Source organism: Calliopsis andreniformis, chromosome 12 (genome assembly GCF_051401765.1).
Source record: "Calliopsis andreniformis isolate RMS-2024a chromosome 12, iyCalAndr_principal, whole genome shotgun sequence".
Classification (NCBI taxonomy): domain Eukaryota; kingdom Metazoa; phylum Arthropoda; class Insecta; order Hymenoptera; family Andrenidae; genus Calliopsis; species Calliopsis andreniformis.
This window is the reverse complement of record NC_135073.1, coordinates 8,156,611-8,182,364: the sequence shown is the minus strand read 5'-3', so window position 1 is coordinate 8,182,364 and position 25,754 is coordinate 8,156,611. Positions and strand designations below refer to the sequence as shown.

At 37.3% G+C, this 25,754-nt stretch overlaps 1 protein-coding gene across 4 annotated transcripts in view; it reads left to right on the top strand.

The window, feature by feature from the left end:
- The window catches only part of LOC143186203 (nucleolysin TIAR), a 588,750-nt gene that overhangs the window by 305,324 nt on the left and 257,672 nt on the right, over nucleotides 1-25,754 (top strand). The gene's annotated exons all lie outside the window — the stretch shown is intronic.

Below are 25,754 nucleotides of genomic sequence, written 5' to 3'. Positions count from 1 at the left end.
TGAAAATGAAAATTGGGAAAAGAAACTTAGTGACTACTTATTTTAAATCAATACAAGCAGGAATAGGTAACAGAGCACGTAAAAGTAAAAATGATAGTAGTAATGCATACTAATAAGCCTAATAGTTAAAAAGCTCACTAATTAAAAATTAAAAATTCAGCCTTCTATATACCAATAATAATATCATCTGTAATACAGGAAAGGATCAATTAACAAGTTCATCGTGAAATTATTACAGAGTAAATTTCACGAGCACCAAACGTCACTTCTTTCTTAACTCACGCGTAATCCCTATAAATTTCCTTAACAATTCTCTCATACCATTGCCCAAACCCACAACAATCTTGAAAACTGCTCAAAAGGAACAGGACCTAGCCAGGAATGTTGCGAATGACCCGCCAAGAACCATTTCCTAGTTGTCTTTCCATTAATTCACGCGTAACGAGAATTAGCAGCAAGGTGGTCGCGGAAAAAGCAAGAAGTAGCCACCGAGGGCAGGTCTCGCGTGTTGGGGTACGGAGGAACGTATCCGGCAGGTATAGGACGGACAATATACGTGCTTAATGGGAGCTCGCTCGCGAATAGCTCGAGGAAACTTCTCGAAATATCACTCCGTCGGTCCCTAAACCAACCGACGCAATAGCCGGTATTCCTGTTGGAAGCGGAATAATATCAGCTGCAGGGGTAGCGTAGCAATTTCATTACCGTAACCACTGGGTAGCCAGGCATTCGTGTGCAACCGACAATGCTCTGCACGTTTATGGAAGGGACAGCCTATACGCGAGATTACACGACTGTTCAAGTAAAGCGGACCACGTTGTTGTTAATTCACCGGAGAGCCAGAAACTTCGCTCTGGAACGTACTGACGAGCGGACCGTGTCGAAGTGCCTTCCGGATGAACCGTTCCATCAGAGGGGGCCACGGCTCCGTGTCGTTCGCGTAACAACGCTGTTCCTGGCCCTTCCCCCGAGGGAAGGCCCGCAGGGACAACGCAACCGGCGCCCCTCGAATTCGCCCCTGGCCTCACGGCGATGGACGTTGAAGAGGACTTCCTGAAAAAGTGATCGTTCCGTTCGACTTTCTCTGATTAAGTACCAGAGGGAGCCGAGGTAAATTGATTGCGCAAGAGTTGAATACGGTGGAACCGGAAGGCTTACTTTGGCTGCTAATGGGAAATCTGTAGTTGAAACTGATATAACCAAGTAATTTGACCCTTTGGATAAGAATGCCAGTTGTGTTGGCATTGCATAGTATTATTTCACAGGTCCTTGAGAGCAAAGGGTTGACAAGTGTTCAAGGAGAAGAGGGCGAAATTACAATCACTGCTTTTTTATAAATTTGATTATATAATACTTTGATTTTACGTAAATATTGAAAAAACTTCTGCCTCGTTTTTTTTTCATGTCAATCTTTTATGGTCTAGTTTTTCAGTTTTCCAATTTTGCAATTTTCCAATGTTCCAATTTTCAGTTTCCAGTTCTTTAATTTATTATGTAGGACAGGCAATGTGTTTGAACCAGAATTCGAACAGGTTAATGTCTGACCCTAATGAAAAATACTTCCCAACTGACCCCAGCTTGAAAAAAAGATACAGCGCTGCTTACGCTTAATAGTACACATTTTCAGCAAAAAGTAACATTCCTAAATCATGGATACGAGCCGCAGTCCTTTTCGTCGTCTAAGGATAGTAGAAGGCTAGACGTCCGTCGAATCATTTGTTGTAATCCTAGGCAAGAAGGGGAGCGTTAAATTTAAGGGGTCACGGAACATGGGTACGGTAATGAAAGAAAAGTGTACGACTTTAATTAGGTTCGTTGTGACTAGAAACAAGCGCTGAGTTGACAAACTACCTTCATCCAACGACGTCCTTCCGCGTCTCTGTTCCGTTAACTTAGAGAAGCGTGTTGTTTCCGAGAGGCACAGCGCAACGGCATAACATCGTCCCCCATCATCTCCTAATAAGACCTTGGCTCTCTTATTTAGCTGGAACTTTTCTAGGGAGGAAAGGCAGTAAATTGCGTAACGCTACCTCGAAATTGCCGGTCTCCCTCGCTTTGTCTCGGCGCGTTCTTTCATCTCCGAACAAAACCGGAGACGAAACAAAAAGGCGATTTTTTCGGGCGATTATATCAACACGAGACGACCGGCGCTTGACTCGAACCGAGAATAGTAGAATAAGTCCCAAATCAGACAAACGTTATGCATAGTGTAGTATCCTTGATCAATTAATGATTCTGAAATGAAGCTTCAAACGTAACTTTCTCATTCTTTATTTTCATCCTATTTTGGCATGTAAACTCGTCTTTTAACATTTATGGTGCATCATCTTACAGAACACCTTATATATTTGAAAACCTAATAAATGATTACAATATCAGTATTCCATCATCTCAATAAGTTCATGTTATTTATAATTATTACAGATATAAATAAAGTTGTCTCACGATAATTAAAATACTAAAAAGATACCTATTTACATAAATCTAACAATACCAGATGTATAAGTTTCAAACTATTAAGTAGATTATTTTCTAATCTGAGAATGAGACTAGAGATGAGACCTTCAATACACAGAAACTAGAACACATCATTTCATTTATTTTCGTAGCAAATGAACCTGGAACATTACCATCTCACTATGAAATAGTCACATTTCAACATTACATCGAAGCGTGACATTGTAAAATTCCCGACTCACGTGGTCATTAAGTTTAATCATCACCGTCCACTGGATAATGTTTTACGCCAAAAGTGCATTCTACGTGCGTACCATTATAATTAACATATGTCGATAAAAGTGAATTCAAAATTACCTAGGATAGTCATGTTAACAGCGGAGGTGTCAAGTTAAGCGTGGAGTAGAGCCCAAGTGATTACAGCCCTATCATTGCTGCAGTTGCGCTAGTATTGTAATAGCTCGGCCGGGACGCAATTACGGTATCAACAATGTTGCGAATCGATATTCAGATATAATGCAAGAACATTCAGGGGAATACACACCGCATAAATAATTCGTATGGGCTGAAAGAGCACTATCAGATACGCTCGTATGAATATTAAAGTTCCATTGAATTTGCACACTGCATTTCCCTATCTCTTCTTTCGTCACATATTGCCTAGCGACGCAATTAGACTGACAGTGTTTTCAATACTCCTCGCCGTGATTTTCTAGATAATATAACAAAGCGCAATTTGAAATCTCGGCCAGTGGAAAGTGGTTCTCGCGTTATTTATGATAGCATCAATTCGGTTGTTCTTAAATTGGCTATTTGAAATCCCCACCAAAGATTCGTTTCATTAAACATGCTTCAACCTGCTCGAATCAACTCTGTCTGCCTTCAACTTTTATGAACCTGACTCAATTTACTGAAACAGCTCGCTAGAAATCAGTCCATCCGGCATCAACCCACTCTAATCCGTCCCAATGTGCTTGAACTCATTCTAACCTGCTTCAATTCGCTCCAAACAACTATAGTTGGCTTCAACACGTTTCCAAACCGTTCCAATTCGCCCGAACCGGCTGCAATCCGTTCCAATTTGCTCGAATCCGTTGCATTCGTTCCAATTTGCTTTAACGTGCTTCAACGCGCTTCAACTCGTTCAAACCTGTTCAAACCTGTTTAAACTGTCTCTAACCTGACCCAAATTTGTTTAAAAAAATTTCAAATCGCTATCTGACTGTCCACGCAGCTCTCCTCTGAAGTTAATTAAATTTCAACGTACTTCATATATCTATGCTGACCATATAAAGTATCGGCTGTTTTGTGGATCGAAAAAGCTTCCATAAAATATCTGTCTTGGATGTTTGGCAAGAAGGCAGCACGTTTTAAATGCGCATGCATCAGCTTCGTTCGAAGGGAACATATTACCCACACCACGCGCCGTTGTCGGGACCATCGACTAGGGCTGTCATGACTATTTGGCGCATCGTTCCAACTGGGACTTCATTACGAAAGCTCGTGCAGTCACATTAATGTCATCTCCTTCGGTGCTGGCTCATTGAGAACAATAGTCGTATTTCTTGAATGATTACGCTATTCGAATTGAATTTCAATTCTAATCATTAACTCTAAAAGTCAAGGCACGATACATGGTAAGATCTTATGTAATGTCGACGCGATTTGGTGTTTATCTATCTTCAGGCACGAACCGATTGCCAGGACTATGATATAGGAATTGGAGCCAAATGCTTCGGGGACCGTGATCATTGTCAATAGATTTGGTTAGCTTCGGAGAGAACGAGATATACAGCGAATTTATTGGGCAAACAATGCATTGATTCTAAATATATATTTTTGGCAGGGGTACAGAATTTTTCTATATTTCTTAATACTGCTTGATGTGACTTTAATAAGGAGCATTAACAATAAATTGAAATAGCTGACCTGTGTTTTCAGGAATTGCTGGAGTACCGTATGATTTGGAAACTTGTCAATTAATTATACAGCATTTTTAAGTACATAAGAAATTAAACTGTTTATTAATGATTTGTAACTAGAGCTAATTTATAAGTGTAAAGCCAAGTACAAATTCTACAAAATAATTAGTAGTGAATAGAGAAATTGATTATGAATAAGTAGATTTGTGAATAATTATAATTCTGAGATTCTTAAAATTATGTTTAAAGTGGTTGTCAGTGACTGAACAAGTTATTTTTTTAGGGGTTGACAAGTAAGCTACCAAAGAAACGCAATATTGCTCTCTGATATGTTCTAAGACTTCTGAGTCCTTTTAGATCCATAAATGTAAGTGCTCAAGAGTTTCATAACTAGTGAAATATTGCCAGCAAGGTTCAATCAGATCTGTTAAAAAGATACTTTTCTAACCGAATCTTATTCCCAGCTACATATTTGGAAAATACAACCGAAGTACGATCGTGTCATTTAATTCAGGAAATTATTTTCACAAAAATAATTACATACGCGTGAAACTCTTTAACAATTGCTCATAAAAATGAAACCATACATTAAAAAAAGTAACTTCAATTTTAATTACTCCCACTTATCATTCGATACCTCTCAAAACTAATCTAGTCACTGAAAATTTCATACATCCAAACTAACTAAACATTTCGTCGAACTCCAAATTCCAAATACCAGCACGACTATTCCCTCATTTTTCCCAGAAATGACATCCATCGCGCATCGACCCAAGTCATTCCCTCAATTTCCCTAAAAGCACCAAACGCGGCGTGACCCCGAAAGCTGCATGAACCATCATCCTCCGTGTATCACGAAACAGAGTGGCAACGTCGAGCGAGGGCGCAAACTTGCTCGCAGAACCGTCATTACCGCGTCGCCTTAATTAGAAGCATCGACGGGGACGAAGGAGGTCGAAGTAAATCTTAAGAATTGCCACGGCGCACACGATTTGACTCGGCAGTCGTTCTAAGCGTTCGCCCCCGTGAAGGCTGCGCACGGAGGACAGGTATGGAGATGTATTTCTAGACTTGGCGAAACTCTGGTTGCAAATCGTGCGGCACGAACTGGAAAACTTCGCCTCCTGCGCGGCAGTCTAACTTCGTTAAGACAAACGTTTCGAGCGGAACTCTCCTCCCGTCTCCCGCGCCTGGGCCAGAGGAGCGTGGAAGTGACGTCGGGACGAGCTGCTCGCGAGGATCAGCGCGGCGTGGGACGTAAGGGGAGGGATCGTGGAAGGCTCGCAAAGAAAGTGGAAAAACTTCGACGCTTAAATGTTGAACATCGCCGGGGCGAAGGGGCCTCGGGCGATTAATAACATTTATGATGAAAGAGACTCGCTGACGTTTTAAGAGAAAATGAATTCCCGTTACGTACGTACTTTTCGAGCGCCGCGCTTTTCCCCGAGATTTCTTCCCCGTTCGCGGGCTCCCGTTCGCCCCAGCCAACGCTCGCCTCGCTCTGGCCCGGAAAAAAGCTCCGCTTCTATTTATTCTGCGAAATCAATTCCGGCGACGATCGCGATACGATATTGTTTCCGTAACAAAAGGGGAAAATAAAACGGAAGGAGATACTGTTGGTATTAACCGTTACAGAATGGAATTTCGAGCAAGCCAGTTGCTGAAAATAAGCGAGTACTCGCGACACGGCCGCCCCCCGAGGAATGATATTTACTTTAAAAATATCGGCCCAGACCAGTCCCGCCCGCTCGTGTAATTGCAATCTCTCTAAAGATGCTCGGATCATTTATCCTTCTTGTTCGGCTGGCTGGAGACAGTCAGATGATTCGATACGGTCCGACGTTTTGTGAGAAAATAAACGTCCTTGCAGGGAAGCACGCTCCAAGGCAACCGTCAGCGAATCGAGGAGCGCGTGGCTCCGTTTTCGTTCTGGCGATCGTACAGCGTTGTGGGATAGTAATAGAAATAAAAATGTTCGTGAACCGTAGGCGAAATTGTTGCGTCGAATAGGTGTATCCAGCGATGTTCGAATGTTGGATAAATTGAATATGGTATTTTGCAGAAGACAATAGTGCATTAATTCGTAGAAGCGGGGCAAAGGCTTTGTGCTAAATTAAGCGAGCTCGGGTTAGTTTAATGAGTCAAAGCTTCTGTCAATGATTGTGGCGTCTCGTGTTTGGTGAAACTGGAGCCATGTAACTCGTGAGCCTTTGAACGGGTCGATCCCTCGAAAGTTGTCAACTTTCGTCTAATCATTTTGTTACAATGCTGTTTTGCGTGATACTGTTTTACAGGGTTAAACAGGGAGAGGGAATTGGGTAATGTGGACTGGTCGCATGAATTGTGTTCCGGTGTGTCTGTTTCTTGTTACTGGGTATGGGAGAGGTTTGGTGTTAATGGGATTTTAAGTAAATGAGATTGAGAAATATAGGGAAAAATTCAGAGAATTTAATTACTTCAGAACATTTAATAAATTAAGAGATAAGAGAGATAATTGAGATCGTTTTAGAGAATTTGTTCCTGCTAAAAGGTTTGTTACATTCGAAACAAATGCGTTCGACGGAAGCAAGTATTTAAAAAAGTACTGCAGATTGAATACCTAAAGCATTTAATCAAATGTAGTGCAATGGAACTACATTTTTCGTTCATTTAGTGAATAAATAGAAATTATTCTTAGAATACAAAAATTTGTATTTCATGCCAGAGTTGGTTTTCGTTTCAGGAAATCAGTCTTACATAAAATCATATGCTCCAAATGACGTATTGAAGTCAATAATAAATCTTGTTCTCGTTATATTTGAAATTTAAATTTTCCATTCCCTCTATGATCACATAATCTGTACTATCAGCTAGCTAAAAAACATTGAGAAAACGTATATTGCAGTCATTTTAGCATTTCTCACATTTTCCTCTAAAATTTTTTAATGCAAGTCTGTAGAGAACATACATATTCATGAATACAAATTTTTCTTGAAATTTTAATTTCAAATCTATGGACCTTATCACACTGTTACGTTATACTATCTCAAGTTATAAGACTGTTCAAAAAAAGTTACTGCTTTCACTATTTACAGAACAAGTCTATGTTATATTAATCAATTTTTATTAACAATCTAGCCACCTCGGAATACTGTATATATCCCAAACACTAAATTACAGTTTCTAATATAAAATGTCTTAAACAGCACGATTTTGGCAACTATCCCCTACATTCTGTTTGACATAAATCAGACGCAAGTGGAAACGCAGCGGGATAATTCAAAGACGAATTATTCGAAGCTTTGTAGAACGCTTAACAATCGTTCTAAAATAAAAGAAAGATACAGTTGAAATGGAAATATCCGGTTAGTATCCCGCTTTGCGTTCCCTTCTTTTCCTCTTGTCTGACCTGAAAGTCCCCAGGCGTTCTCTGGGAAATATTTCCTGTTCAGTTAATTAGCGTAAGATAAACAGGCGAAAGTTCCAGCTTCAATGCTGAAAAAGGGGCTTCCTCCTTTCTTTCTCCTTCCCTCTTTCACTCTCCTTCCCGCTGTCGCTGCCAAGGTAAATAATAGCGGCTGGACACTTTTTTAATTTTTCGCCGCATACGACGCTGGTCCGCGCGTCGGACGTAACGGATGACGCGCGTATTTCATCCATATTCGTTATCGATTGGACACTTCATTATTTATTCTTTGCTACACAAATTTAGCGTATCTAGCGATCTAAAGTTCCGATATAAACGTATTGTTGGAAGTATATCACCCCTATCTCGACAGTAGTCACCATGGCCTGATATGTTTCGTGTTGTCCCACTGAATTTTTTTGCTTTTCCCCCACAACAGTGGCTGAGTGCCGTTTGACCTCGGTCAAGTGTAATGGCGAAAGTCGTGAGTTACGAGTGGTGGACAAGGTGATTTAGTTTTCTTTATTTGTATCGGATGACGGGTGATATGAATTAATATCACGAGAGTGGAGGTATAGGATCGATTCGAGTTATAACGTAAGCTAACGTTATCCATATTGTACACGTCTGTCTTTAATAACTAACATTTTTCTTGAAGGATAAATGAAATCGTAACACGCAAGTATAAAATAATTGAAACTTACACGAAATTTTCTTGTATATTTTTAATTTGGCGATTTTTATCAGCTGCTCTGTTTTTTAGGTAAAATTGTTCAGTGGGAGTATTATTAATTATTCCGTAGATTAGCAATTATATTCACTGGAAAGGTACAGATTTTATATAAAACAAAGTCTTTGTATTTTGGGCATGTAGAATCGTACAGATAATTGCGTATTACTCGGCATGCATAGTGCTTCAGGATTTATTCTTACTGGGTCAATTTTCATTCAGAAGATAACAATTTATTCTACCTATTTATATCATGTCTAGAAGTATGCTTTTGAGGGAAACTTTTACGTAAAGTGGAAGGCATCTTATTGCGTAAGAAATTGGTGGAACTGAAGCATTCAGAGAAAGGAGTTATTTTCATCGTGAGATAGAAGAAAAAATTGACAGAGCTTCACGTATAAAAGTTCTTTCAAAGTTGTAGAATAATGGATAAATTGTTTGGGAAATTGTACTAAAAGCTTGATAATACTTGGAAATCCAGCTTCAAATTCTACGTTATAAGAAAGGCAGTAGTTATTTTGAGAATATTGAATAATGTTCAAGAGTTTCAACTTTACAATAAACTAAAGAGTGACGAGTCAATTTTATTGCTGAACCACGTGTTACGTACACTACTATCTAATGACAAAAATTTTACAATTATCAAAGCGTTAAATGAAGCAAAATCAAGCAATTCAAAGATTTTGGATGAGTCCTAATTTCAGAAAAAAACAAGTGCTTGTGGTATTTAATTCGTTCGTTTATAACCATTACCTATCATCACTGTCTGGTTGAAAAACACTGCTCATCCCAACAAAACCTGTCTTATGATCCGCACATTGTGCCACGTAAATGTCACAGTTTTATTCACGAAAATATAAATAATAATTTGTATGGTTAGAAATAATCTGAGTAATCAATATTAAAAGCCGTAACAGACAAATTAAAAAAAGGTAGAACACGAAGAAAGGTTCATTTCAAATTAGAATCCTTAACAGTGGAAAAGAAATACTGTAGTCAAACTAATCTTCTCGTATGAACATTTATCCTACATACCCAATGAGCTACTGAAAACCGTCAATACTCCAGAAACAAACGACACAGAAATTTCAATTCACATGAGCATGGATTGCCGTCACGCATCGTCGATTAGTCGATTACGGAGCAAACCTCAATGCTAATAAACCGATAACATTAAATCAGTCTCGATACACGTCCCAGTAAAACCGATATCATTCCGCGGGCTGGCTGGGTCTTCAGGGACGATCCGAAGAAACCATAGAGGAAATCAAGATGGTTCACTGAGAGCAATCTAGCCTCGTTCCGCTCTCCCGAGCTCCGCTCTCTCCTCCTCTAATGTTTCATCCATGCAGCGTAGGAGCTTGGAAATTACCGCGGCGCCCGAGGATGTGATCGCAGCCAAGAGCTATTCGTACGCTCTATTATCATGCAGATATACGCGTAACAATTCGGGAAGATGCACGCAGCGATCCCCTTTCCTCCCCTCTTCGCTGTTCCTCGGCGGCGAGCATTCTGGACCCGTGGATCGAGACCAAAGAGCTACACAGAAACAGGGTGGGCCAAGCTCTTGCAGGGGCAGACCGAACAAAAGGCAAGGTGAGGAAGAGGATGGGCTGGAAGAAAGGGGGATCGCGCGTGACTTTCCCATAAATAAGTTGATACAGTTCTATCGGGCGCAATGTGCCCGCGCTCGCGCGCTCACGAATTAGTACATCAGAGGCGGTGTACGCGATTGGGCCGATATCTAACCGGTTCGTACAATGGTTAGTAAAGCAAACGTAAAGCTGAATTGCCGACCGCACGAGTACGGTAGACCACAGTAGCATAATAACCGAGAGTAATGCGTGAATTATTGACTGCTTCCTATCTTGCTACCACTGACTCCGTCGGTACGTTATACGCGCCCGCCCACTCTACCTCTCTTTCTCTCTCTCTCTCCCCCTTTCTCACCCTCTCTCTTTCACCCTCTCTCTCTCCAATGCACGCGTGCACGCGTTCCCCACCCCACCTTTGTCCGCTTTCCGTATTAAATGGTTTCGTACACGTAGATTAGCCGCTGTCTACCCCGCGAGCGAGGTCGTATGTCACACACCCCAACGCCGTCGCAGCGGATTGTGTACGTGCGAGACGGCCGCGCGTTAACCCGCGTGCTGCCTCTACGCACGCGGAAAACACGGAAACGCTGGCACCAGCATGAACCACGCCACCACGGTTACTTCGTTACGCCTCTGTGTCGATGGTCGCTGCTTGGAACGGGGTGAACGAGGTGAGAGGATTTTTGGCGGACCTTTCTACCCTGCCGGCGCCTGTAGCCATAGGGAGTTTTTGGTTTGCGTGGTTAGCTGGAGTTTTGGTGGGTGTTCGGCGGTTCATGTTACGATGGCTTAAGCGATACAGTTTGATTAAGGTAATGATACCTTTAAGGTTACGTAGAACGGTCAGGCTGACAGGTTGTAGGATTTTGGTTGATGTCGATTTATGGGGTTATGTGTTTTGTAGATTGGGGAGGGTGGTGTAGAGGCGAGTTTAGTGAGTGTTGCGGAAGATACAATATCTTAGAAAATGGAAATTGTTGAGACACTGAGGATATTGTAGCTTTGAATTTATTGCTGCCTTTGTTGGGTATGATTAAGCTGTGGTTACAGTGGATGTGATTTCTGATGAAGTGATGGTTTGGGTGCTAGGTCTGAAGTTGTGACACTTTGCCCTCAACCAATTTTCTGAAAAAGATATCAAGCAGTACGAAAATTAATAACATAAACGATTTATACTTTTCTGTCTTTTTAATATGTTTAATAATCGATTTAGTAGTAACATGATCATGTATTTGGTATAAATGGAGAAGTGTGTTCTACATTCTTTGCCAATTTTTTGCTGTAACAAACAGCGTACAAATTTGCAATTTACAATATGTAAATGCAAAGTAGAGGAATCACAATGAAGAAAATTGCATTTCGTATTCTGAATGAAAGTGCACGAATTATAACTTCAAATGATTGCAATTACTTAATTTCTCACCCTCTCAGTAGCTTGAGGTTACAAGTTACATTGGGAAGATGAGAATGTGCATACGTGGCACAGGAACTTTTGTGTGCAGGTAAACTAAATTATCGTAACTACCTGGTAGATGCATAGATACATACGCTTCTTAGTGACAGTGCCCACATGCTTCTTCTGTTCATAGAGTGAATAGAAATCTATAATTTAATGAGTTGTTAAGACGAGTATAGAGTGCATAGAATGAATATTGGGAACGTTTACTTATAGCTTACTATAAGTAGTATTTACAGTCGGTACAATTTCACACGTATACTACTGATCCATCTATCAGAAAATAGTAAAATTAAAATTAAAATTATTCTCCTTTTATTCTTGTTATTCCAATTCGAAGGCTTCTCGTGTATTGCATATTTTAGTTTTCTTTTTTCAATTTTTACAATTTTCTTACTATACATGTATGTTTTGTATATCACAAAATTATTTTATTAAATAAGTCTCAAATAAACTTCAGGTGATTAAAATATTCAACATTGCATATTCAACACGATATGAACACTGAATTAATTTTGATTTCTTTTGTATACCTGAAAGTTTGTTACGACCTCTAGAACAACTTTTATAAAATTATAAGCGAACAAATGTAATAAATAAATGTATTCATTGTCATCTACTAACTAAAATAAAGAGCTATGACCAGTAGGTACAGTATGCAAATCTTTTTTAAAAGACATTTATTAAAATATACAATCTCTGTTTTCATGCACATTATTCTATTTGTCACGAAAAAACTCGTTACTTTGAAATTAATATAAACGTTGAAATGAAGAAATACGTGGCTGATTTACGTAAACAGTTGTTCATTATTTTGAATTCAATTTACAAGGTGTATGGTGTGCACCAACAAAGGGCATGTGTCAGCTTTTCTCTCCTGAAGGTAAAAAACGCGAATTTACATGACCACCACCTTTATACGCAGATGAATGCGCATTTGAAAACAAAAAATGGTTCCAAAATAAAGGTTCAAATTTTTTATTCCTCGTTCTCACCGATACGCGAATTTACAAATCGTTGATGCATAAAACGTTTCCACGGTTGTTTATGTGGTCGAATGACTGGATGTAGATTGTAGATTTTAGATTGACTTTATCGTGGTTAAAAAAAGCACGAAAAAATTAAACGATAAAGCTTACAATAATGGGAGAGCTATCAGTGACCTAGTAAAAATAAATATTCTTCGGTATATTTCACCAAATAATTCAATTTTAGAATGAACCGAATTGTTCCATCAAAAAAGTGTTCTAGACAAAAGGGAGGGAAGATTAAAGAGTAGAAGTTGCACCCTCGAGGGAGCTATTAGTCTCCATCTATTATTCAAAGTCATCATTCTCCGCGAAATAACAGGAAAAATATAATTTAATGACTGGTTATAAATTTTCGTATATGTCAGTGCAGCTTGTATAGTCACGTGGACAAGCTGTCCCGTTAGTCTTGCGCTCGACATACGTGTATGCACGATAGAAGCATGAACTTCCTATAGCTGGTACAAAGTGGGTTGCAGCCGATGTCCCTATCAGCTCGATGGAGGAGTCATCGATCAAACCTAAGCGAGCGTGGTAACGACGGTGAAACTCGGGAGACAATATTCTGGTTCGAGGTGGATAACTCGTTAAAGGAGCACGCTAATGTTCAGAGTAGATCTGGCTACTATATAATTGCTCGAAGATTCACGGTCTAAATTCCTTCGCCATTATGCATGCAAACATTACGCTTTGACTAATCCAAGTGAAGTGACAATATGGAATTTTCGCCAAATAGTTACGCTAATTTGTAGTAATTGCAATTTCGTTCGCAATCAATAATCGAATACCATGTCTAGGTAACAGATTTGGTAAATTTAGAAATTTAAGAATTGTGTGGAAAAAACAACTTCCTTTTCAATGTTATTCATAATTTGTATTAACTTCATAGTCTTTCTGAAAATAGGGATGCTTTGGTGTAACAATGAAAATAGTTAAATAAGTTACGCGCTGTTTTATGTACTAGATAATTTTTTGTTGTTAAAAAGGCTGATTTCTTTTTCTGTATACTATCTAAGGTTATTCATAAATATGTAAATTTATATTTGAAAAGATACAGAAAATGCACTTTCTTTAGAAGCAAACTATATGCATGTAAATGGTGTGACCCATAAAAATAGTGTTTTGAGGGAGTTTTGGCTGCTATGTTTCGAAAGCATTCGAAATTCTATAAGAAAACCCATAAAGAGTATGAAATTTAATGCTAGACAAGTGCAGGTTTCCTAAAATAATAGAACTATCAGATATGCTATTGAAAATGTTTTCAAGACAATCATACACTTTTTAATAAAACTTGTATGTTTCTGAAATTATTCTTCACTTTGTTTATTTAATATTACAATCAAGAGGTAATATGAAAATAATACATAACTTCTCAGAGTATTTTTATCTATTTTTTGGAACCTTTTTTTAAACAGAAACAATAAAAATAAAGCAACACCGATTTGATACAATTTCAAATTTACAATCTCAACATCTTAAATACAAACTTATATTTTAAATACTTTACAAGTATTCGATCCAACAGTGACCCAATGCAACAAACTAAATATGATTATCGCTCAATTCTGAATTAACGCTCTCATCTTCCACAATAAACGATAAAAAATTAGTCCATAAACAGCTCAAGCTACGTAGTCCTTCAGCTCGTCAGCATTCTAATGCAGCTTGTAGGATTAAAGAAAGTGCAACTGGGATGAAAAGACGCAGTGGATATACATTACATTCTGCCGTCTGCAGAAGACGTAGAATAGGTCTTGCAATGGGCAGACAGAGAGCGGAGGGACGAGAAAGAGAGAATTCAAGTTCTTAATTAGCTACAATTACTGCAACATAGCAATGTCGAGCGAATCGCCGGAGGCTGATCCTTCGTCCTTCCATCTGTGTACCCACCTCCTTCCTCCACTCCTTGCTCGTTCCACGGAATCCCATAATTTTCTTCCAGCTGGTGCCCCCTTTCGAAGCCCCATCTCCGGCCTCTTTCCCGTAAAAGAGCCAATTTATGATGGAATTTAAACTAATATGCAAAGCACAGAGACTACTGCGGCCACTATTGTTGCTCCTTGCCAGAGGCCCCAGCAATCAAGCTATGAACGAGCGTTTGAAGGTTTCCTTTTCATGAGTCTTTTCGTTTTCAAATGGACAAGCAATCATGTAAAAAATAGGTCACTTGTCTTATTTATTTCTTAGAAGAGACTTTCTATTGCAGCTGGCTTAACTAATGGAAATGTTTAGGATATTGATTAGTTAAATGTACATATAGCAGTGAATTTCTTACAATACAGATAATAATAATTCATGATACTATAGAAAGAGTTGGACAACGAATATTTAAAGTTCAAAGAGGTCATTTTACATATTAACAGAAGACTAAAATGAAGAATAACGAAATCACTTTTAAGACCTCGTTTCTGAGTTATTCATTCTTGATAAACTGTTTAAAATATGCACGAAATTCGTCTGACCAGTCTGATTCTACTGTCGTATTCTATTAACATCGCTGCGCCTGACCTGGCTACTGCACGCCAGCAATAGAATGAGTCGACAAATCAGACATGTTTCACGCGCGTGAGCCTAAATAACTTGGAAGACTCTATACGAAGATGATCGTAAAAGTAAAACTGTACTGAGTTAGCCTGCTGTCTCTGACTCAGCTTTATCCTTGTTTTTTCCCTTTCAGGGTTTTAGTTAGATAATGAGGAATCTTCTCTGATATAATGGTACATCCTGTCGTATCGGTATCCCTCAGAGGAAACTTTTGTTGCTTAGTTTGCATCGGGAGGGGGACTCTCCTTAGCTCGGTTACTTGTACGCCATCCTTTTTTCCCTTTGATAGAAGGTATATTGCTCTCGTTAGTTTCGTGTTCCGTGTACGCCTTCCAGCTATGAACGCGTAATTCAATTAGGTGTAACGAAACGCGTGGTAGGAGAATATTCCTTTACGATGTGGCATAAAGTAGGGTAATACCGGGTAATTCGTTATCGATATCGTAGATTCGATGAAGGTTTCTATGCATTTTGTACGAGTTGATTAATTATCGTACGTTGCTTTATGTCGTTGAATATATAGTTCGCTACTTTTTTTTGCGTAATTTCTGCAGCTGCACAAGGGAAGGGAGTTAATATTTATCGTGTGAATTAATATTTTGTATTTACATCTACAGTGAATTATATTTACTTGAAATAATAGTAGCAGGGTATTGTTGATAATCCACTGAACCCATATTGTTTGGTCTCTTTATGTATACGAATAGACATTGTTGCAGAAACAATAAGCCAGTTCAATGGAAAAAAATGGTAAAGACAGTAAATAAAATATTTCATAGCTAATTTAATCTGGTGTACCTCGTATACATATTGTGCGAGTGAATTTTATATTCTTTTTGTGAACGTTATTAGCACTGCGTCAAGCAGATAAAGAAGCATAAGGATTTGCTTACGTGTCATACAAGCATTTAGGCAACAGAGAATATATTATCTTCAGTTTTCCCAGACATATAACTCCATTTGGATGCGCGATAAAAAAATAATATATTTTTTAACGTCCAATATATTTTAACATTCTATCTATAAAGTAAACATCAATGGGAGATTTTTTAAGGTTACATGTGAATTCCTTAGAAAAATAACGATGTGTAAAGCTAATGTGCCTTTCGGATTCTTTTCGATTTAATTGTACTCTCATTTCACTTAAACATCTAGTTTAACAAAATATAAGGAAACTCTTTTATTTACAGTTATTATATTTCTCATTTTTCGGTATTATGTCGAAATAAGAATTATTACATACATCGTTTTGTAAAGATCATAGTAGTATCAGAAGTTCGTTTCACAAAAGAGTTTCACTACTTATAGGTACACACAAAAAATGAAGGAACGTTAAAATAGTTTAATGGAAAATCAGAAGCAAAAAGCAGGACAGAGTTTAGTAGCTGTGAAGCAAAACTGTCCAAAAATTTCTAATTAATTTATCATCCCCTCGTCGTATCTGGTATATATTTAAACTCCAAACATTGATTGAAAGCATCAGCTAAGCCGATCCGAAGCTGTCAGCGTGGAAGCTCTCTCTGCTGCAATATATTGCTTGTCAGAGGATAACAGAAGGAGGCAGACACGTGGAAAAAGTGGGAAATTCGGGAAACGGTGACAAAAACCGACGAAAGAAACGTGTCGTGATGAACGTGAAGGGTAGTAGATTGTGTTTTGGCAGGCTGATGCCAATAGCTCATAGATTCTGTAGCGGTCGGGTACGCGTCACCACGTATACGTTCCGCATCTCAGTTTCTCTCCTCCTTCCCAGCCAGTCGACAACTGCCTCGCCCACGATCACAAACGGAATTATTTATGAGTTTGAACATGAGCCAGAGCTCTTCCGCAAGCCACTAAGACGCTTCTCGACGTCGGTCGCATTCTCTGAATATCGGGATAAGGCGTACAAGGGCGGAGGTGATCTTGCCACATTCTGGAATTTCATCATGATTCCGATGAAATTAAAGATGCATAACGATACACAGCGCGTATAACAACGGGAGTCGTATAAACAGTACTGCTTCTGTGTTTAGTCGTGTTTGATATTTGCTCCGAGGGCATTTGTCAGTACGTAACGGGTCGTTAATATGGCTGACCTGTGATGAAGGTAACTATGTAATTGAAACACACAGTGATGAACTATTCTGTAGTACATGATTTCGTGAGAATAATATAGCAATAATCTTAGAAGAATTAATATTTCGTAAATTACATGGGATTTATAAGATCGCAGATGGGATTTTTAAACAAATTTTTAAGCCAGTTACTTAAATTTATTCTTGAAATGCATTCATGTTGTCTTTTGCTTTGCGTGTAAACTCAAGGGGACGAGTATATTAGAATTTTGAGGCTCACAAATGCAAAACAAATAAAGTAAATCATTTGGAGTAAGTATAATACTAATATACTAACAATGTGGTCAATTAGTAATATCACGAACGTAATGCATTACAGTATTAATGCAACCAGTGGGATAAATACATGTACAAATGTGGTTTTGGTCATACTGGTACAACTAATTGAATCTGTTGAATATCAAGCTTAATTATTTTGAGCTTGATTTTTCATTCGAGTTTCACAATTGATTTTTCAGTCGCGAGGAATGTGTTCCTGCTTATATTCCAGCAACATTTATTACAACCATTATTTCATTTAAAAAATACATTATTTTGTATAATGAATAAATCGATGAATAAATATTAAATGTACATATTAAATATTGTGTCATAATAAAAAAATTTTGTTTGTGATGTCACTAAAAAGCAATTACGTATACGCTTATTGAAATAAAAAGTATTAGAAACACATTTAATTGTTTCCAACTAACAAACTCAGTCATCTAAAATATTGTAAATGTCTCAGATTATACAAATATTTCTCTGAAAATTGAAAAATAAATACACGTTTCTGTTATTCGAAAATCATTTTCATTACGTTCAAACCACACGATGACAAACATTTACCTTTCATTTAAATATACAGTAATACGCTTTATGATTTCATTTGAATTCGTTATTACGTAATTGTAATATAAAGCATGCCGTACTTGCTCTCCACTGTATAACACTTAAGCGTTGAAAATTATAGCAATATAGGAGATTGAATGTAGATAATATCTACAGTCACATATCATCGAAGCATCATTAAATACAAAATTGTGGAATGAAACCAGAAATGCAATGTTAATCACACAACGTAGGATCAATTGCTTGTTCAAATATTCTGTTCGAAATAATCTGAAAATTCAAGATACGTCATTAACATTATACAACGTGATTCCATTATTCTGTTGCGAGAAGGTTTCAGGATAAACATATTAATAATATTTATACAATATTTTTTGTATTACATTCGGTAACATGAGAAAACCTTCTTCATTAATTAACAAAAAAGAATTCGAACTTCTGAGTAAATGAATAAATATATAAGTTACAAAATCGGAATTAACATAAACAACTTGTACATTGCGTCAAAAAAGAACTTATAGGAAAAATAACTATTAGTAGATACAAGAAATTGTGAGGAGATGAAGGTTAAAAGGCTGGTCTGACCATATAATGACCTATTTCACTGGCTCTATCATACGTAGTTCCTTCTTACTTTGCTACTACATTATTTGAGAAATAAAGTATTTTCTAAAGTTACTTTAAAACTCCTAAAAATATACAGTTTTCAAATTTGTTCACTTACAGCATCTTTCACATAATAAAAAACAAATTATGGAACCTTTTCTATATAAAGCGAGAATCTCTTATACTTAGATGAATCTAATACACTCCTTAACATAGATATTTTGCAAAAGTATCGATACTGAGTGTTCACTAAAATTTAGATTTCGAGCATATAGTTCACCTCAAAATCTGATACCTGACTTGCCCTTCAGGTAAAACATTTTTCGACCTTTTTGAGTTATATGGAGTACTCCAACAGCACGTTTCTCCGAAAACGTGATCCCCACGTACCATTCTCCGATTTCTGAAAATTCCAGCCAAATCTCGGAACGCATGTGTGCTTTCAATGATGTAAAACGCACATCAATACCGGTCTTTTCGTCCAAAACCTTTTCTGTTTTGAAAACTTGCTCGCATATAGGGGCGGGGGACAGACCCTTTCAGTGACGGAGCCTGTAATCTATTTTTTACACAAATCGTACATTCAGGGCTCCGCTGTCAGCTGGATCACTTTACGTGTCCCAAGTTCGTGCAAGTAATTTTGTAAATCACGCTAAGTAATGATAGCCGAGCGATATTTTTATTCCTCGCCCGCCGCGTTACATCGCGCCACTTTCTGGGATCGTTTGGTGAGCGGATTCCACTTGGTAGGGAAAAAAGAGAGAAGGGAAAAGGAAAAATACATGAGGCGTGCAGTAGAATTTAGGCGATTAATTATACACGAAATTCATTGCAGCAGAGGTCTCCATATAAACTCGCGTGTTATATGAGACCATTCTGCACCATGTATTCTGCTCCAGTTAGCGTGGTAAGAATATACTATAAGTAAATGCACTTTAAGCAGAACTTCTTTTAATTGAGGGAACAATTGCATTCGAAGGACGAAGTTATTGTTGTCATTGTTTCCCAGCTTTACAGTTCTGAGCTAACTGTATTACTATAAAATCTGGCGTATAATTTTCGATGCAATAAGAAAGACATAATTATTTGGTTTATAACGGATCGAAAAAGTCAAATAGAATTCCTTTGTGAATAGTTTTGTTATGTAAAAAATTTAGTTTGAATGTTCATCTGGTGTATAGGGAATTGGGATTTAATCACGCGTCTGTCTGTTACGTACTACTTCTACTTATGGAGACGCTATTGTAATCTCTGAAAATATTGTAGTCTCTTTTCTCTCTTAATCAATATTAAATACTTCATTTAAATTTAAACTTCATTTAATTTTTACTTCTGAGTTTCTATCGATAAAAAAGTATAAGAGAGAAACTTGAAATTGCATAGAACTGAAAATTAGGATACATAAATAATTCATATTCGGATTGCAGCATATGTGCTCACATTTTCTATATTTTCTATTCCAGCATTGTACGCTCATTAAGGAAAGCTTTGTACATCATAATTTGGGTAATTTTTAATATATACTTATAATAATACAAAGCACTATATACTTTAATACTAGATACTTCTGCAGTAGCTTAAAAAAAGACAATAGAGAATTATCCAAATTATCTGTCAGTAGTAATAAATACACACAAGGACTTTCAAGTAGAAATAGCGAAAATTGGTCAGACACTGGGAAGAAGATTCAAATCAGTTTTAGAAGAAATATAAAAACATTTTCACTTAAAGAATAATCAATTTTCCTACTTTCATATTATCACTAACTCTCAGATTTATAAGCAATCTTCTGGTCACATTTAATTTCCAAGTATCACACCACGTAATCCCGATTAATCAATTACGATTACCCCTCCCCTTTTCGTATCCATTCGTTCTAATGTTGTGCTTTACGGCTTTGTCGGTCGCATTTGCTACGTGTAACGTAATTCCAAACGTTTGGGTCACAGAAACGCCGAATTACAATGTCCATGGCATGCGTGACTGGAATGTCGCGTCAGCGCTTTGAATTACTATTTCTGAGGAAACATGTTCCGTAGCTTCTCTCCTTGCCCTGCATCAATGTTACCGAAAATAGGGGAGGAATCCTTCCGATATTTGAACGGGGAGTAGCATTGCAATCACCCTAGTTCGATCTGCCACCAGCGAGTGGCGCCACTTAATGGATAAGTAGATACGGACAGCATTCGGTCGGACGCAGCGCTCTAGTTGACTAGACGCTCCAGCAGCGACTGCATCCATAATCAGGTGGATCTTCTGAAAATATGTAGGCGAAAATACCCGATCAGTTGTGCAGACACGTTTCCTAGTGATGATTCCACGTGTCCTGTTTTCTGAACATTTTATTTACGTAATTAGTCTGAGTAGGGACAGGTCTAGAGACACTTGTTTAGAGAAAATGATTGAAAATAATAAACAGTTGTTTTGTAGAGTATCTTTATTTCGTTTGAAGTTTAATGTTATGTTAATTGCTTGTATTGGTTATTAACAATATGAAGTATCTGGAACAGTGATATTTATAATTAAGAATTGAAAACTGACTCGGTTGGATACTTATTTGATTTTTGAATATACTTTGTGTAGTATATTGAAAGATAAGGCTCTTCTTGGTGAAAATGATGCGAACGTATGACAGATTCATGCCTCTGTTTTAAAAATAATTAAATCGTAGAGAGTTTTAAGAGCAATATAAATTCATGAATTCGAGCATAACTGAGCTAGAAAAATATGACAGAGAGAACACTAAAATAAAATTTAGTCGCTAACTGTGCATCATGCTGGTAAAATTGGAATCGTTATGCGCATATATTTTATCCCCTATTCATTGTTAATTCTCCTTTTATGAATACAGATACTAGCTCAATCTCCTCGATTAAGTCACTTATTTTTTATTCTACATAACGATTACTTCTACACTTTCAAATTACAAATAAATAATGTAAACTTGCAATGATCTTATCAAAGTAGAATTGATCTGTCTTGTTTCTATCTACAAACAATTTAATATAACTTGTAAATATGAATTTTTTACAATTACTCTTAAAACTTAATAATAGTGATGATAAAATAAATAATGAAAATTGAGACTTATTAAATACATCTGGATTTATTGTTAATTGACCTTTAATTATGTAATTTGTGTTACTATGTTAATATTCGTTGTTTTTCGTTTGTCCTTTCGTACGTAAATTGAAAACAAAATACTTTGCATAATTTGAGAATATTTCCATATGAATGTATAAGTGTAACACGTGTAATCTCTCTGTTAATGGTTTTTCACATCTATTTATGAGGTTTACTTTTAACGTAGTATTTAGTAAGCGTGGATATATAATACGAAAGAGGGAAATATTTTGTTTACTTATTTGTTGAATACGGTTAATGGAAGGCAATGGTAAAGTTTTATTTTTCACAACATTCATTTTTGAATAGAAAATAAATTTTTAAATAGAAGAATATATTTCTTAAAATCATTCATTAAAAGAATTTTAAATACCTTTCACTTGAAGCTATATAAACAATGAATCAGTACCATTTATTTAAAAAGATTAATATGTAAATTGAAAATGCGAAATAACGAAGAAAACTACAAAATTTTAATCGATACTTTCACAATGGCTTCTCAAATCAACAAAAGATTCGATTTTCTTTTTCTCTGATAAAAGGAAGTGTATCCTCCGTACGCACACTTTGGAACAAGTAAACGTTTGAAATAAACACGGGGAAACGTTCTAAAGCGTGTGCTACAAGTTCTTCGCATAGAATTACAAGTAAAAACATTTCCTTCGAAGATACTACATTCCCTTTGAAAGTAAATTTATTCTAGTAGCAATACCTTTAGTCGAAAGTTCTTGAAGAATATTGGAGATCCAACGATAAGATTCTTTCCGCGCAGAGGCAGACCGGCTGCAGACACTGTAAAAGAGTATATTCCATGTCCTTAAGGGCAGATTGCCTAAGGACTCAGCAGCAGATTCCACTACAGATTTGCAAAATCACGGTCCGCAGCCTTCACGCTGGGAATTTCCTTCGACGGTTCAAAAAATATTTCGTAGCTGCAACTTCTGCACATCGAACACATCAAACCACGTTACGCAGTTTGTAGTCGACGTACTTATTTTCAGTAAACGCGAATTTTCGAGTAAACTTCTCTTACTACGGAGCAATTAAAATATTTCATGAAATAATTCACTAATTCGAAGAAGATTTCTTTAGTGATATTGTACATAATTCTACATTTCTTCTTAATTAGATAAGTACTATTATTTGAACGAAAAGAGAATTGTACAGTGTGGGGTTAATGAATTTACATAATACCCCCTATACTTTTATTTGAAAAAGGTATACATTTACATGTTTCATTGAAAAGGGGAGCAAATTGCTAGTAGTAACATATTTCTTTTTCTACTGAGGTGCATTTGTAACGGGTCGAAAGCGATAGTCGATAACCATCAGACATGGAAATAGCACTGCCAGTCGCCGAAAGTTCAATCATCCATAGAGCATTTCAAGTGAAGTGAATATTTTCAGGGCATAGTGCGAAGTGTTTGCAGAACAGGTAGCACTCTAAGCAAACGTAGTCCTTTGAAAGTCAAAATGTTTCTCGGAGCCTGAAGGTTCCTAGAAGAAAGGCGTCCATCATCATTTCAGCGTTGGTAGATATGTTTCTTCTACAGACGTTGATTATTTCATATTTTATTATACACGAGCAACTATCAAAATAACGAAACTATATATAATAAAAAGCAATATTGACATTTTGAAAGAATCTTAGAAGATTAAAGACGTTTGATAATTATATTACTTTCGTCTGCTAAGTACTGATATTTAACCGAATTACATGATTACTGATAGGATGTTAAACAAGCAATTTCAAAAGTTATTAATTAAAGATTTGAGAATTGTTGAAAATATTATCTGAAATATTCGCATTCACAAAGGCAGATAAAAAGCTATGAATATACGTATTGCAAGGTTTAATCCTTACATTTGTAAATAGTTTTGTTTGTCGTTGATAATTTATTTTACAAGTATACAGGCCAGTAATAGGTAATACTTTTTAATAGCCACAAGGTTTTGTGTATGTTGTGTAACAAGTAGATTGTTTTTAAAATAAAAGTATATTAATAATTTATTATTTTATCATTGATTAACGAAAACAGTCTGCCAATATTTCGTATTAACTTCGATTGTGGCGTGTTATAATACAACGCAATATGTGCACATGTATACATTATATTTATAGAAAACTTAAATGATCAGTATACTACTCATTAATCACGATTCATTACAATTTTTACTAACTTGACTTCATCATTAAAATGTGCATAATTAAGAAAATCTATTATAATCATATATATAATTAGTAATCGTAAATTTGCTTCATGGTTACACATATTGTTCATATTAAAAATACAGCTTTTTGTATCATTTCATTTGTTACATAGACTTTATTCTGTAATTCGCTGTGAATTAAATAATACGAGGCTTAAAATGTATTAAATTGTAAAAAGAAGATATACAATTCCTACTTACTGTAAGCAATATTTTATCAAACGAAGAGTAAATTGAAAACATAGTTTAATAGGAAATCTATTGATATTTATTAACATAATATGCACATTGTAATTAGAAACTGTTTTCTATAAATATATATTATTGAATTAATTTAAAAGAACAGATGAAGTATCTGTCGCATAACCTAGATTAAGAAAAATAATCACTGTTTGATAAAAAACGGGAATCACCTAGAAAAAGTGCATTATTACCATATGCAAGAAAGAAAGAAATTTTTTATTACACAATCTTCATTCGAGAAAAAAGTTGAGTAAAGCAGACATTAGAATGGTTCAGGAAACAATTTTAATTGCCGAAAAAACCTGAAACAAGAGTTGCAAACTGTTCAACAAAAACCATGCATAAAGACTGTATCACCATAACAGCCCTCAAGCATAGCAAAGATCAAAGGAACCACTCAAAAGATCTTCTAAAGCACAAATTTAACTTAAAAAATTTAATATGGCCAAATAGAAGAAAAAACTTCTTTCTACCCTAATTAAACCAAATTCACAATAATAACAAATCCTGCTTCAAATTTAGAGCACAACAAAATAAATAAAATAAATCCATAAATTATTAAATATTTAAAAAGTCCTGTAGGAATAAAAATCGTGTCACTATAGTAGACCATAAACATAACATTCAAACAATAATCCAACCAATTCGCACAATTTTCCCTCGCAAAAAAAATAATCAATCCAGACAAGAGAAAATAAAAAATAATAATGTTAGGGGATCGTGAATAATTCGAAGGGATGATGCATGGAGCAACCCTTTCGGCTTGGCGGCGAGCGAGCGACTGCTGGCTCGCGTCTTAACTCGTGCGATTTCGCGGACGCTCGGGAACGCCGGCGCCTCTGGGCGTCGCGACGGCGGGCGTCCAGGGCTGGCAGGCTGGCAGGCAGGCAAAGGCAGGCGTCTCTTCGCGCTCTCCCCGCCAGACGAGTTCCGACTCTACGCTCGGCCGGACGTGACGTAACGCGCGCAGCGTGGAGAGCGTAGAGAACGTCGTCGCCGTCGTTCTAGTCGTCGTCGACGCTGCCCGTCGTCGCTGCTGTTTGCCTGACAGCTCTCTCTCGCGCGCCCCGCGACAAACACCTGTGCCCATGCACCAATCGAGGCCCGCTCGGCTCGATGACGTTTCTCCTCGTCGCAGACCAGTTGAGTGTCAACCTTACTAATCGTCGCGTCGTTCCGTTGCTGTGTGACCGCGCCGTACGTAGAACCGCGTGCGTCCGCACGCCACTACGTGCTCGTCGCGTTGGCGCTTGAAAACTGACGCAGAGAAACGTAGGAAATTCGGCGAGCGATAAGTGCAAGTGCGAAAACAGGAAAGAGATTCGAAGCAGTAAGAAGGAAACTTTGTGAGTGACGGATAGATCGAGGGGGCGAGTTTTGTTGGTGGTTCGCTGGAAGAAGAAGGGAAACGAGGAAGAAGTCGACGAAGAAGAGGAAGAAACAGTCGAGAGGAGTTCGAGGAACACGTGTGATCGGTACGGAAACGGTGCGGTCGTTACGTTACGG